This window comes from Fundulus heteroclitus, chromosome 11 (genome assembly GCF_011125445.2).
Source record: "Fundulus heteroclitus isolate FHET01 chromosome 11, MU-UCD_Fhet_4.1, whole genome shotgun sequence".
NCBI lineage: Eukaryota > Metazoa > Chordata > Actinopteri > Cyprinodontiformes > Fundulidae > Fundulus > Fundulus heteroclitus.
The window spans coordinates 32278659-32292719 of record NC_046371.1 but is presented as its reverse complement, the minus strand read 5'-3'; the positions used below and the strand labels follow the sequence as shown (position 1 = coordinate 32292719).

General features: G+C 45.8%; 1 protein-coding gene across 2 annotated transcripts in view; it reads left to right on the top strand.

Moving 5' to 3' along the window:
* fam222ba (family with sequence similarity 222 member Ba) overlaps positions 1-14061 on the top strand; it is a 42421-nt gene that overhangs the window by 321 nt on the left and 28039 nt on the right. Inside the window, exon 1 of one of the 2 annotated variants that reach the window (XM_036143399.1) lies at positions 636-1009. The exons of the other annotated variant lie outside the window; for it this stretch is intronic. The gene's annotated coding sequence lies outside the window, so the exon portion shown is untranslated. Of the gene's footprint in view, positions 1-635; positions 1010-14061 lie in introns of those variants that run through there. 2 annotated transcript variants of the gene reach the window in all.

Here is a 14061-nt window from a genome sequence, read left to right as displayed (position 1 = left end):
CTGGAGGTCTGTAGCATTCTGCTGACCCCTTTTTATCCAGGCTTATCTGCTGCGCCCCCCCACCCCCAGCACCTGCTTAACTCTCTATGCTGGAGGCACGCCGGTTTCTGTAGTTTTTATTTATTTCATCGCCGCTGTTAACTGAGCGAACTGGGTCGGATTGTTGTGTGTTTTTTTTAAGCTAGTTGTATTTACTGATGTGACACCGAGCCGCTCGGGGATTATTCATCTGTCTGCCACAGGATCGTCAGACACATTCGCCCCACACGCACCGATACGCCGATAGTTTGGTTTATTTTTAACCACTTTTCCCCAGATGTTGTGGTTGTTACGCTTAAAAAAAACGAGCCCCCTCTACGCAAAAGTTGAGCTTTGATCTGATTAAATTAGGTTGTTTTCCAGCGGTGCTTTTGCTGGTTTGGATCTAAGGGAACTGCGAGCAGATGTCCAGATGCGGAGGCTCAGCCGCCGCCTGTGCCGGACGGACGCGTGCGCCGCGCAAACAGCAGCTCCGCGCACGGAGCAAAGTGTTAGCACCTGCAAAGGCAAGTGTTAAAGGTGATAACAAAAGGTTGACGTCACCGGGCTCATCCTGATCCTGCCGCACAAGCTCGACCACCGAGGAGGAGGAGGAGGAGGAGAGCAGGAGGAGCAGCAGCAGCTCCAGAGCAGGAGAGCTCTAATGGATCGTGTCTGGAAGGAGGAGGACTATCTCTGATCAAATTTCGGCTATCCTAAGGGCGCACTTAACTAATGGGATCCTATCGATGTCCCCCCCTCCTCCTCCTCCTCCATCTCCTCCTCTGAGCCCGGTCTTTACACGGAGGAATGTTAATGTTGCCACAGCCTGTCCGCCTTGTCTCCCGGCTACTTTTGAGTCCGCAGGCTGCCTCGCTGCGATCGCCGCGTAATGACGCGGGTTCTCTGGAGGAGCGCACCGCAGTAGAGCAGCGACTCCGCGGCCTCTGATGGGACCGGGGCTAAGTTAGCGGCGCCGTTGGGGCTCACGGTAAGACGGCGCCGAACGGCGTGCGGGAGATGGCCGGCAAACTCCAGCTGCTCGGTCCACCACGCGCGTTGTGTGGATCAGGCCGAGCAGAGCCGCGCTAACGGGATGCGGGACAAAGAGCGTGTGCGTGCGGGTCAGTGTATGGACCGGTGAAAACCCAGATGCACCGATCAGACTTTTTTCCTGGGACGGTTCCGATTTTCTGTTGCCTACATTTTCCGTTTTTGTTCTATTAATGAGATTTTTTTTTGTGAAGGTCAAAAAAAGTGCATCACATACACATACAGATGAAGATTGGTGAGAGTTCTTTTTGTTCTTTCAGCATTTGGCTTGTCCAGTGTCAGAACTCATCGCTGTTTGGCCGACTGCTGCGTTTAGCTAAATGGTTGTCAGGGTTTTGATTTCCACTTTGCTGTGTAAGCACGTTAGGTTCCTGCTCTTTGTTTGTTCACCTACAAAATAAGCAGCTGTCACGTTGCCTTGATCCTGTTGCACTCCAGGCACCTCGGCGTGTCGTCCATCTTGACAGCAATGTCAGTGAGAATGTTGACAACCTTTTCGTAACCGAGCCGTCTACAGAACAGATCCAGCACCTCTTCGTCCAGTTTTGTAACCCAGATCCGACCGGGACTTAGCTGAAATGACCTGCAAGGAGCTGTTGGGTGGCAAAGCATGCGGAAAATTAAAACCAATCGAGAGAGTTTCGAATCAAGTAACTGCCTGCAGCCGCTCCACTGAAAGCACCAAAACATTAACAACCTTTTTTTTTGCAATACTGCGACTCTACTGGCAAGTTTTGCTTAACTTGCATCAAAACCCCCCAGTCCTAACACAGAAGGAATAGAAAGGAAATCTGTAGTCACGTTTAAAATTAATTTACCCAAAAAACAAAGGTGAGACTGTTTAATTTATGGCATTTTGGAGGATGGGCTCGGTGATATCCTGTACTCGCTCAAACAAGAGCCTGATATTACTTGCCCCAAAGTGCAGTTTTGCAATGTAGCTTTCTCCCCCTACATTTTCCAAAGAGCAGATAATTAAATTTCAGACCTCGTTGTTTGGGAAACTCGGGGGGGGTTGGGGGGGGGGGGGGCTCGACTCTCTGCAGTTATCAGTGCAGAAGGAGCCGTCTTCGCGTTCGGTCGCTATGTTTCTCAGCACAATGAAGATTAATTAGGTCTTAGCAGCGAATTACTGCAAGGCCTCCTCTCATCTGTAAAATGCCGTTCAACTCTAATGACGGCAGGCTGACAAATCACGCACAACTGTCCGCCTAAAGATGCTTGAGATACTGTGTGATGCCGAGGTTAGCGGCCTTCAGGAATACGCGGCTCGGTGTGTGGCTCTGGGCGGCCGGAGATGCGACTCTGCCTGAGTCTGTGAAATGACGTGTGCGTTTGCCCTTAGTCATGAAAGCCAGGCAATCAGTCTGAGTGTCAGGAGCACCTGGTTGGCTTGTTCGTGTCACGCTGGTCAGCAATGCAGAAAATTGCCGCGTTCCGGCAAATGGAAATACCACTTGAATGCATGTGTTAATTAGATCTCTGCGTGGCTTTTCAGAGTGCCTCTCCTCCTCTGCCCGTGAGTCATGTGCTAACTCTTTGACCTGTCACTGCAAATCTGGAGTCTCCGCTGAGGGCAAACGGACAGAAAAGCAAGCTTGCCTTGTTTTTGTTGGTTTTTTTTTGTTTTTTTTGTCTCCCTAGCAAGACACTGACAAGTATATTTAAACATATTGATTTACACTGTGGTTTAGGAGTATGGTTTCCTAAATAAACGTTGGCGTGGCACTGCGACTGCTGATCCTTCTCAGTTTGCTTACGGGTGATGTTAAAGTGTTGCCGAAAGACAAACATGCACACCAGGATGGGTTGGGGAGCAGAGTAGACTATAAATGTAATGCACATGTGCATAGTTAAACATACCGTAGTTGCTACACTGCCTTTAAAAGGTATTCATGATCCCTTTACAACTTTGTATGGTGAAACCCCCAAGCATCGCTGTATTTTACTGGGACTGATGTGTTAGACCACCTTAGAGTAGCATATACCTGTGAAGTGGAAGACCATTGGTGTGTATATATAGTCTATAACCCTTTTTTTTAACAAACGTTTCTCTGATATTCCCATTTAAATCATTTACGAGTAAGCTAATCATTAAATAAGCTCCATTTATGTGTCATTTAATCTCAGTTTGACCCCGGCTGTTCTGCTTCTGGCCTCAGAGGTTTGATAGAGAACAAACTGCATTGCGAAGGCCGAGGAACACAGCAGACCGGTCAGGGAGGATGCTGTGGTAGAAGGTTAGAGCAGCGTTGGGTGGGAAAACAATCTCTCCAAGCTTTGAACATCTGATGGGGCTCTGGAGGAGCCACAGAGAGACGCACTGCTCAGGTGGAAAAATCTCTAAACAGATCAAGCATTAGTGATGCGCTCCCCGTTCCGCTCTTTGTAGAAGAGCGACGGGAACAGGGTTTGCCAGAAGGCATGTGGCAGACACAGCAAACATGTCAGAGAAGGTGGTCTGGTCAGATGGGATCAATATTAATCTTCTATGCCATCATGAAGACTGCTATATGCCATGGAAAATAGCCGTTCACCACCGTGGAAGCGGCGCTGTGCTCTTCTTTAGCAGGGTTAGTGTTGACTGGAAGATGGATGGAGCTAAATACGGGATAATCCCGAAAGAAAACCTGTTAGAGGCTCCAAAATCCTTTAGGCTGGGGCGGAGGTTCACCTTCCTTCAGGACAACAGCCCTGAGCATAAAGTTATAGTTCAAACCTGAATCCAATCTGTAGTCTGTGGTAGAATTGAAAATTGCTCTTCATCCAGCCTGAATGAGGTCAAGGTACTTTACAAAAGAAAGAAAGAAATAGTGTCTAGACCTGCAAGCCTGGTAGAGACTCACCAAAATACTTGCAGATTCGATTGCTGGTGATTTTAACAAGTATTATGTTCGAGGGATTGTATATAAAAGGATGCTACACTTTCCAGATGATAAGAGGTAGAGAACCATGTGATCAGCTATGTTGTGTTGGTCTATCACTTGAAATCTGATTAAAATACATTAAAGCTTGTCGTGAAGGGGTCAAAACGTCAAATAGTCCAAAGGGGTTGGAATACTTTTGCAAAGCACTGTATATAAATGCTGTTCTTGGAGGCAGACTGTTCTTTGTGTTTTAAAGGGATGAAATCAATTTTTCCGCGCACCCTGTTGTGACGCCTGGATGTTTTGTGTTGTTTCGGACAGCAGCGAAAAGAGGATAACATCAAAGCTCTGCTTTATTTCTGCGAGACTTCAGAGCGGTCCATGAATAACAGATCACAAGGTACAAAGAGTGAACCAGAGAAATCGAGCAGCTTTTCATGTTTTCAGCTGTTGTTGGAAATCACAGGGGGCTCATTAAAACACATTGATTAGTAACAGTTCGGACTCTGTGATTGTTGACTGTGAAATCGCTCAGCTAACCGACGTGGTTTCTCTCTTTTTTTTTTTTTTTAGATGTGATGATGTTCCGAGCTGAAATAAGCCACTTGGCTGGCGCTCATTTTGGGTTATTCAAAGCCAGTGATTTGGTGTAGCGTTTTAGTGGCGGTACTTGAATTGGAAATGTGGAACCGCATGCCCTCCCAGATGAAATGCGTTTGATTCTCCCGTATTCCAGCAGTAACCCATGCATGCTAAATCTCTCCCAGGTGCCTGTGTACTTGATGTGCATAGCAGGCTTTCACTTCCCTCACCTAGTCATTTCAGAGTAGCAGCATTTTTTTTTTTTTTTTTTTTTCTGGGGGATATTATCCATTTAGCAAATGAGGCAGCCCCCTGCTCTGAGGCAGCAGGGCAGAGATTTTATCTGGTATCTGCCAGCCAGCTCCACCTTTCAGCCCTCCAGTCAGCAGCAGAGCTGTCGGCCCATCCTCACCCACTCAGCCACCCACCAGCAGGAGAGCCTCTCTCCCAGGCTGCCCTGCGACTCCTCTGCTGTACGAGCTTGGGGTCGGAACCAGAGCAGATGTTTGGTGGAGTTAGTGGGCAATTTCAGGTCGCACGTCAGAGGCGATACCTGGAATCGGGATGCTTTTTAGATTGGGTGTTTACGACAAGAGGACGCCTCGGGGAGAAGGGACCGTCCTGCGTGTCTGCATGCACTCCTCTAGTGTCGCCCGATTTGGTTCATTTTAACCGCAACACCCGCATGATGTAGTTCATGGCTTTGTTGACCATGTTTTTGGGGTTGGTTCGCGCGTAGACCTGCCTGCTCGCGGGCCAGTTTGGACACAATAGCCCCGCTCTCGCTGGCTAGTGTGTGCATTCAGCAGGACCTGTGGCTTTAAGCCATGGAATGACATTACAAACACTTGGACCAAGGGGATTTCTGAAATTGTTATGTCTTCAGCTCGAGGGCAATCACGCAGGAATCTTAAGCCTCCCGGTAAGAGCAGCCAGGGCAGCAGGATCAACAAGGCTCGGTCTGGGATGGTGTCTGTGTGATGAGTCGAGTCAGAGACGCTGTTTATCCGCCTCCATCTCTCAGGAACAGCAGAGGAGCAGGGCAGATACCGTTATCTGCTCACGGCACGAGATAAGGTCGTCTCAATCGGATCGCTGACCCCACGCTGACGCTCCCCCGTCCGCAGTGGCACGGGGTCTGTGGCAAGAGGTGGCTAGGCAAGTCCTACATCGGTCTTAAGTAATCCCCAATAGATGCCATTAGCATGTCGCCGGCTATGCCGTACTTTTCCGACGTGGATGCCAGCTGTACATATCAGGACGTCATTAGCTACCGACAGAGAGGCTCAGAGTCTGACCCGAGCCGTGGGGTCAGCAGGGATCTCGCAACAAAGCGCCAGCAGCAAAGCCGTGGGGAATGTCAGGGGAAGGGAGGTGAGGAAAGTGAGCTTGGAGTGTTCCAGTCGGCGAGACGTTAAATAAGGCCGAGTTATGAGAGGATTAGAGATGGAGAAGATGTGAAATGCTGCTGGCTAATTGGGCTTTATTTGATATATTTCAAAGGCTTTGTTGGAGTCTAAATTGGCCGAGTGTTTCAGCTCTAGTCTCCGAAGTGTGACGATGTGGGACAAGATTTACAATCTAAGTAAGGAGAGATTATGTTTGTGCCACAGGGTTACAGTTTAAGGGATAGTTTGAAGTGAGATTCTGTGAAGTTATCTGTTATACGTAGCTCCCTTAGCTTTAGCAGTGGCCAGAGGAAATCCTCTCACTAGCCAAGAGCCAGTCAGATGGGTTTGGGGGGGTTAGGTTAAACTACACAAGAGAGTGTTAAATTTGTTGCTGTTTCCTCAGCTGAGTAACGACTAATTACCGTCTGATCAGCTGATCTTCAGTCTACCGTCAGGTTACCAGGATCAACTTGACCAAGTTACACTTTGTAAACCTTTGCTCCTGGTTTCTGTTAAGGTCCCAGAGTGACTAATGTTTCAGGCCGTATGGAGCATAGAGCAACGCAGCTGCTCTCTCACCTGTTGCTGCACGCTGCCGGTCAGCTGACTGAAAGGATCGTACATTTTTCTCAGATGTTCAAAAAAGACCGATTTAGTGATTTTGAAACATCATCAGACATAAAATAAAAGGGTTAAAGAGCAGGATGGCAAAGATGTTTGCACTTAAAGCGACAAACCTTTGAGCCGTTTATACAGGCGGGTCCAAACTTCTTCCTATCCATGGCAAATTTAGGCTTAGAGTACTCTTTTAATTTTACAAACGTGTTTCTTCTGTCTGGAAGTAACGTTAATGTTCTGCAGCGGCCCAGACTGGAGACGTTAAAGATTGGAATAAAGCTCGTCGTCAAAATACTCGTAGAAACTTTGATTGCAGTAATGGCAATAAATATTTTTTTCATTGATTATTGAAGTAATGTTTAACAAGCCGTTTTAATAAAGTTGAAATAAAGCCAGATCTTTCTTTATCTTTTGATAAACGATTGTCCCATTTCCTGTCTGTAACGGACATCTTGGTTGAATAAAAAGGATTTTAAAACTAAATCTACCAGGAGTTTTGGTTAAATTCCAGCTTAACAGTGTGCATCAAACTAATAGGGGTGCGATGGAGATGCTCAGTTTTGGGTTTACAGGACTTTAACAATAATTTTGCTGAAAATAAGAATCTACACAAATGGGGGAAAAGGTTTTCCAAATCACAAACAAAGGTCTAGCCAGTGTGGAGAATTCTTATAATTATAATATCTTATATTTTTTTTCTTAGACGGATACAGCAACTAGAAACTACTTTGCTACACAGACTGCCACGAGAAATATTGTTCACTATCACTTGCCATTGAAGTAAATATACCTCATAGTAACATTATTATGGCTATAAAATCCGATGTGCCATTATTTTTAGCTGTAGAGAGAATAATGACTGCTTTCCTTGTTCAAATAAAAGCAGACGGATCATGTTTAACATTTGTGTTGAAAATCTTTTAGTGAAAATACCATGAATGCTACGAAACTGATCTTTTTTTTTTTTTTGGTCAAGGTTATTGTCTCGTTACGATCTGAACCCTCTCCCATGCTTACTCTGCTGGGATGATTTCCAAGTAACCACAAGGCTTGGAAAAAAACAGGAATGCTTTGATGAAATGTTTGATGCTGTTTGTCAAGCCAACCACAAAATTCAGCTCAATCCAGTTTGTTTTTCGAGCTCTGATTTACAACAAATTTCATCTCGAGGCATTTTAAGATAAACAGATTCAATTGATATGCACAAACATGTAATCGAATTAGTCTAATCATGTGGATAGATTCAAATTTAATTACATTCTTTTATCCTACAACATTGGATGGTTAGGTTATTAACTTTGCAGCAATCTCTCATCTGAAGCACATGCTGACAGTGGAAAGGAACATACTAGGAAATGCTAATTAGCAGAACCTAGCAAAGTGTGAGTGGCTTTTTTTGATCACCTGAGTGTTTAGAGGACGGACATAGGAGCACTTTCTATGGTATAAATCCAAATGTTTGCTGGAGCGGACTGATGAGTTACATTTGATCAGGGGGATTGACGCTGCCTCAACTGATGTAGCTTTAGTATCGTGACACAGGCGAGAAAACGGCTACATGTGGACCAATCCTGTCTTCCTCCTCTCTGAGGATTTATCCTCGTTTCTTTAAACTCTCCTAAATCTAAACTCTTCACTACAAGTAAGGGAACAATGATAATAATGATAACTTCACAGAACCTGGCTCCAGAAAATATCAACTATCCCTAGTCTATCCCTAGACTGTCCCCTTACTCTAAGCCAAGGTGGTTCAACTAGGATTTCATTTTTTCTGCCCAACCAGTATCCGGATATGTACTGTCCAACATACAGCGACCCAAAAGATGGGGATGCTATGATGTAGATTTCATTTACCCAATATGACAAAGATTTGCCCTCCTCAGGAGGGCGGACAGAGCAGTTGGAGCTCCCAAGATGCCACCTGTGTGTGAGGATCTGTCCTGGGCAGGAAGGAAGGCGCAGCTGAGGAGAGCGGTCAGGCCAAGGCACTTGGCCACGACCCTCCTCATTTTATCATGTGCTCCTCCACTTCTCCAGGCCTCAGTGTGTGGGTGTGCTTCTTTTTTTTTTTTTTTTCCCATGCGTGCACTGTACTGGAGAGCCAGCTCTGCTTAGAATGGGTCTCTTTATAACCTTCTAACCCTCTGGTGCTGTTTGCAGCCATTGTTGGCCGCTGTGAATGGTATCTCCGTGCCTTGAAAAGTAACCAGATGACATTCTTCCTGTTGTTCAAAAGGACCCGGGGTTCTGTTGTGAAAAGCGGCTGAAAGGATAGACCAGGACTGTGACCTTCAGAGGGCTAATCTCTGGCATGTCATTCAGTGCCTGTTGGAGGCAAATGCAGGCCTCGCTCTCTGATAGCGACGTACCAATTCAAACAAGGCAGAAATTCTTTGGAGGTTTTCAGCTGTCGGACCTTTGGGGGGGTGGGGGGGGGACAACGTTCACTTTAGTTTTTATTTGTATTAAACTTCCTGAGGAACCAGAGGGTGTTCTTTAGCAGCTGAACGGAATCGTTATTCCAGACAGGCAGTGTGTCTGACTCCCACATTGTCCAAACAACCTCCCCAGCCTGTGACTGAGCCCTGTGTGCACAGACCGGTGGCATCAGCAAGCCCCTCTGTACTGCGAGCTGAAATACCGCCGCTGCTGTGAAAGCAGCGGGGATGAAATGCACTCGGGGAGACAGTAAACATCGTTGCAGCTTTCAAACTAGCTTACGTTGTTTATGTCTCCTCCACCCTGGCGTATTTGCTGTCTTCAGCTGGCTCCCTTTTCCTGGAATGTGCAGAGATGCAGTTGCCACTCTGCAGGGGGATGCTGGATGTAATCACACTGCATAGTTAAGCCGTGCAGTTTGACTCGACTGAGGGACAATTAGGCGGAAGTCATCGTGCTTCTTTGCAAAAGGCTTTTATGCATTGATATCATTTTAATATAATAATAATTATTATTATTATGATAATAATATCCATTTCCGTAGTAACGGAGGTTCTTATCAAGGCATTTCTAAACAGTGACATTAGTAGACAGTGATTTTTATTTATTTTATTCTCAGCTGCACTCCTAGCTAGCCGTCAGGCCGATCTGTGTGCAGCCAGTCTTCAAGAATCACAGCCTATAGTCGTGTCGCGGCCTGATAAACTGTACTATAGGCTGCAATTATTTTTTTGTTGATGCAACATATTTATCCCCCCCCCCCCCCCCTTACCTGACTCCGCCAGATAGATTTGCTCCGCATATCCATCTGGAAACCTTCCGTTCAAGTAATTTTGGGAAGGGGCGAAAATACTGGTTAGCTGATTGGCCTATGTTGGTGATAGACGGGCCAAATAAACCAATCAGATTCGTCAGCCAAGCTACTCTTGCTGCTGCAGGTAAAGGCTCGTTAGCTCAGCAAAGAAATACTCTGTAATTCCGATAAAACTTGCTCGATAGCCACGCTAACGCTAGTTTCATCGGCTGAAGCCGCCATGTTCTTTAGACTGAACTGTCGCGCTTCTCGTTGCGTCACACCTCAACCCGCCTCAAAGCCAACGCTGATTGGACGTTCGTTTGGTGAACGGCTCCAAATTTTCTTTAACGGAAAGTAGCCAGACTGATCTGCTAGTGAAACCTTGAAAGCTTGCGAGATCAGGATGGTCTCACGAGGCTACCCCCCCCCCCCCACCACCCAAAGTTGGGTTCAGAACTTTGAACCCAACTTTGAGTTTCTCTTTAAAATGTCTTAAAATAACCAGTAGAGTTTAGGAATCAGCTCTTGCATGATCACACTTTTTTTTTTTTTTTTATTGACAGACACCAGTTTATTCAGTTTACCTTTAGGATCCACGTTGATGTTGCCAGGTCAGTGTTGAATGAATGCTAAGTTATAGCCAAAAAGCTATGTAGTAACCACGCAGATGATGTTGCAAAGTGCATCAAACGGCAGCTGAAACACCTGTCAATAAAGATTATGATGTTCAAATGAAAGCATTGAATTCACGAAGCCAGAGAACAGCTTATTTTGGGAGATTTTTTTGTCCGCTTACCATTGCAGGAACCACGCTGAAACATAGAAGATGAATTGTTAATGCGCTAATATTAGTCTTGCTAACTTCGGCTAACCTGCTCAGAAGTATCTTTAGAAAAGAAATGTAAAGCTGTGCTGTCAGGATATTATTTCTGTAGCATTACTGATTGAGTTCAGCTGGGTTTTCCGTTCGGGACAAATTGTTGCTGCTCTGTTAAAGCTACAGCTTTCAAGCTAATGCATGATTTTATGAACAAACTAATGAAGCTTTGGGACAGTGATTTTTTTGTTTTGGCAAATCCTTAAACCTGCATGACCTGGATTGTTTTTAGGGACTCTACTCTTTAAACCACACTAACGCTGTGGTTTATAAAAGAGAGGCATTTTTAAACAGGCTTTTTCAGAGTTTCTAATCATTAAGGCTTGTTTGTGCAGGAGGTACATTGTTTTATATGTTTGTATTTGCCTGTTTTCTACCTGCTTTTTAAATCTTTAGATAGCGTCCTTTGCCTTTCTGATGATGCTGGACAGTTGTAGCCTCTACATAATCCAACGTAGCTTTTAAGTTGTTAAATTTGACATTACGACTCTGACTTCCCCTAGACCAGGTGCTTGTAGTCTACGCTGAGAACTATTCATGTATTGAAGAGGATTTGCTTTTCAGCAAAAGCAGAATTTCCTGGTATGTAGGTGTCTTTGTGTGTGTGTTTTTTCCCCCCAAATGATCTCTGAGAACAGGTCTGAAAACAGTGTTTTTTCCCCCCTCTCTCTCCAGGCCTGCTGTGTTAGAGCTCTGCCACCTGTATGGGGTTAAGATGGGGGTCATTTGTCTTTGAGGCCTGTGCTGTTCGGGGGGGCCTCTTTTTCAGGAGCAGGTACTGCCGTGGATTGACGTGGAGAAGAAAAGCCGTCGGGTTTTCGAGGGCCTCCTTTCGTCGGGCATCTTTCAGCGCCGAGTGATTGGCATATCTCTTGCCATTTCCTGCTTTTGTTTGCAGCCATTGAGTTTCGAGAGCAAATAATGACATTGACCATTATGTGCGATGCGCTTGCGGGCTGTTTTCATGCGCACGCATTAAGGAAAAAGAAAATGGCAAGGTTGTTGACAAAGGAGGAGCCGGATTAGAAAGGGAAAATGTCAACTTTTATCACGCTGGTGCACATCCATTTTACATTAGATGGAGATTGTCCCCCGAAGTAGCGTGCCTATCTGCAAAATGCGACTGAGATGGTGGAGAAGACGCGAAGCAGGAAGGCTTGGGCTCCGACATGAAAGACATACTCCTAAAGTATTTGTAGAGAGTGTCCTGAGGGAGGGGGCGTTGATCTGTGGATTCGTCGTCTCGGGGTTTCGTGGCGAGGATCTGCTTGCACCGCGCGTCCACTGTCTGTAATTAATAGCCAGTAGCCTTCTCACCCCACCAAGAGACCAGGTGCCGCTTGTATCCGATCGGGCGCTAAGACGGCGGTGGCGGAGTTTCGCCCTACTTGGGACGGAGCTCGCAGATGTCACGGACGTCTCCCTATACCGCACACAAACCCCGGCGACTGTGTACGTGTAAACACGCCCTTCGCGGACTCAAAACAAAGCGATGAATTTTAATGATGCGGAGCTGATGGATTGCTTGTTGGTGGAGGATGTGGTTCATTTAGTCCACTTTGCGTCAAGCACCATTGTATTCACGTCCTGTGCTGTTTAGCAGGGCTCGCTGCCCTGACAGATTGCCATCCCGATGGGGAGATTTACCCTGCCGGCACAGCCAATGGCAGTGACACCATCATTAGGCTTTGATCAGCTGCAGTCTGCAAGGGGAAGAAGAGAGTGTAATATTCTTGATCTAATTACTAGGAGACATTTCAGGCAGTGTAATGTGTGATTTAACCTCTTGTCAGAGGCTATAAAAGGAAGCTGGGTTAATCTTCCTGACAACCTCTTTTCCACTCAAGGGACGGTGTCTTTTAAATTTTCCTTTTTCCCATGAACCTAGTGAAAAAGCAGCATGGCGGTGCTCTGCGTTAACGCGGTGCAGGCTTTATACTTGAAATCTCCTCCAGGAAGAGCTCTGTGACCTTTTGAAAGTTTGCAACAGCTGGTTCGCAGAAACGCTTGTGCTGTGTGCGTTTTGACAATTGCAGATGGAACACACACACACACACACACACACACACACACAAAAAAAAAGCTGTCCTTTTGACTTCGGCATTCTTCCTCCAAAAGGATTGTTTGGCTGCCCCTTTTGTTTCTTTCCATCTCGCTCGCTCGCTCGCCCGCCATCGCCACCCACACACTGCACTGCGACGAGTGCAGGGGACTTGATTGAACAAATAGATTGTAAGTGGAATCGAGGGGTTTGGGTTAATCAGTCAAACATAGTTAAACAATTCTTTAGACATGAAGGGATTAGTCCTGCTTCCGTTGAGCTCGTTGGAGCTCATTCTCCCCAGAGCTGCCCGGGCTTTTAGGGCCAGGGGCCACGGCCTCTCCGGCTCCGAGGAGAACCACACACGCACCCCTTAGCATGCTTCATTGCCTCTGAATGGCCCACCACTCTCCTTTCCCTTTTGTTATAGTGTACAATTGGAATGATGGATTAGCAAATTAAATGCAGACCTTTCTATTCATGGCCCTTCCCGCTCAAAGTCTCATTCACTGGATCTATCACAAGCCTACTTCCAAACAGTAGCCATGTTCACTGAAGAGGGTCTTTTTACCCTCGCACAGATTCGGGGCCAAAATGAAGCGGCTCGATGACTCTTTCCCAAACAGAAAGGCTCTCTGCATCTTGATTTAATAGGGTGACTTCCTGCACATTTTCTCCCCCTCCATCTTTAACTGAGTGCATATAGGAAGTAGCCCTGATGTGATGGTGATGTGTTGGCAAAGGCAAAGTGCACAGCTGCCGCCAGCCTGAGCCTGCTCTGCTGCGGTCTTATCCACATTTCTACATGCTCAATATTGACCCTGTTGTCCTTGAGATAAGAACTTCACTTCTGGAAAATGTTTTCGTTTATTGATTAGTTGTAGCCTAACTGTGCACTGAAAGATTAATCCTATTTTTGCATCAATTTGAAATGTTTTGACATGTAACGCGCAGCTAGACCTACTTAATTCTTGAAATGTACATTAAAATCCACTCATAACTGGAGTCGACTTATTTATTATTTTTTATTTATTGGATCGGTCCAGACTGGTGACCGGACTGTTGGAAACTCAAACATTTGGTCTTTTTCCAATCAGTGATTATCTAAGCATTGTTAGGATACCATCACAACACCACTGGGGGTGGATGCTGTTACTGAGTGAAGACGCTTCCAATGGTCTAATTTTAAGGATTAGTAAACTGTTAAAAAGAAAATCAGACAAGGTACTGAGACATAATAAGATTCTTTTAAAGAGCTATTGATAAATGTCTGTGGTTTAGGGTGCAATGGCGTAAGAGAGAACAAAGTTGATCAGTTTCATCCTTTTGTGCTTTTATTTCTTATCTTTTATGCATCATTCTGGACTTGGACATGTTGA